Source organism: Rutidosis leptorrhynchoides, chromosome 4 (assembly GCF_046630445.1).
Source record: "Rutidosis leptorrhynchoides isolate AG116_Rl617_1_P2 chromosome 4, CSIRO_AGI_Rlap_v1, whole genome shotgun sequence".
NCBI classification, from domain to species: Eukaryota; Viridiplantae; Streptophyta; class Magnoliopsida; order Asterales; family Asteraceae; genus Rutidosis; species Rutidosis leptorrhynchoides.
Genome location: NC_092336.1, coordinates 286,988,010 through 286,988,993, shown reverse-complemented (window position 1 = coordinate 286,988,993; position 984 = coordinate 286,988,010). Strand labels below are relative to the sequence as shown.

General features: G+C 39.6%; 1 non-coding gene across 1 annotated transcript; it reads left to right on the top strand.

The window, feature by feature from the left end:
- Positions 1 to 203: 203 nt before the first annotated feature.
- Positions 204 to 310, top strand: LOC139846148 (small nucleolar RNA R71). Its single transcript, XR_011758887.1, has one exon. It is a non-coding gene; the product is annotated as a small nucleolar RNA R71 (small nucleolar RNA).
- Positions 311 to 984: the final 674 nt, after the last annotated feature.

Sequence of the window (984 nt, the reverse complement as noted above, 5' to 3'; positions counted from 1 at the left end):
AATCAGCTCTAGCTGCTTTAGATGATCGAAAGATATCTTTTTCTTGGTGCCACTCATGTGAGTGGGAGGCTGTGTTATCAATGATTTTGTAAGCTTCAGTTGCGGTTTTCTTCATAATGGAACCACCAGCTGTTATGTCTATGTCTTTTCGTGTAGCAACGTTGACACCTTGGTAGAATATTTGTACTATTTGATAAGTATCTAAACCGTGTTGAGGACATCCTCTCAACATCCTTCCGAATCTTGTCCACGCCTCATATAATGTTTCATTTGGCTTTTGTTTGAACGTAACAATTTCTCCTTGAAGTCTCACGGCTTTGGATGCCGGAAAGAATTGTTTAAGAAAATTTTCAACTAAAACATCCCATGTGTCAATCGTCCCTTCAGGTAACGATTCTAACCAATCTTTGGCTTCTCCCTTTAAAGTCCAGGGAAACAACATGAGATAGATCTGTTCATCCTCAACTTCTCTAATCTTAAATAGAGTACAAATCCTATTAAAGGTTCGAAGATGTTCGTTGGGATCTTCTTTTGGCGTACCACTATATTGGCACTGATTAGTTACCATGTGTAGAATTTGTCCTTTGATTTCATAATCTGGCGCATTAACGTTTGGTTGAATAATTGCATGACCTTGGCCAGTGCGTTTGGCTCTCATTCGATCTTCCATACTTAGAAGTTCCATTACTTCCACATTTGAATTTGTTGAATCCGAATCACTAGAAGATTCTGATTTAACGGTTTGTGGTTCAGGAGGAATAATTAGTGGTTCAGGATCTCTGAATTGTCCTTGAATATCCTCCGGGTTCTTAGTTGTGAAGTCGGGTTCAAAAGATGGATTGTCGGAAATTTGAGTTGGAGTTCTTGGTCGACTAGATGACGATTCTAAAGAAAAATCAACGGCGGCAATATTGGTTAGATGTCTTGATCTGGTTACAGGCGGTGAACGTATGAAAGGTGGTGAACGTTTTGCTCGGTGCATTC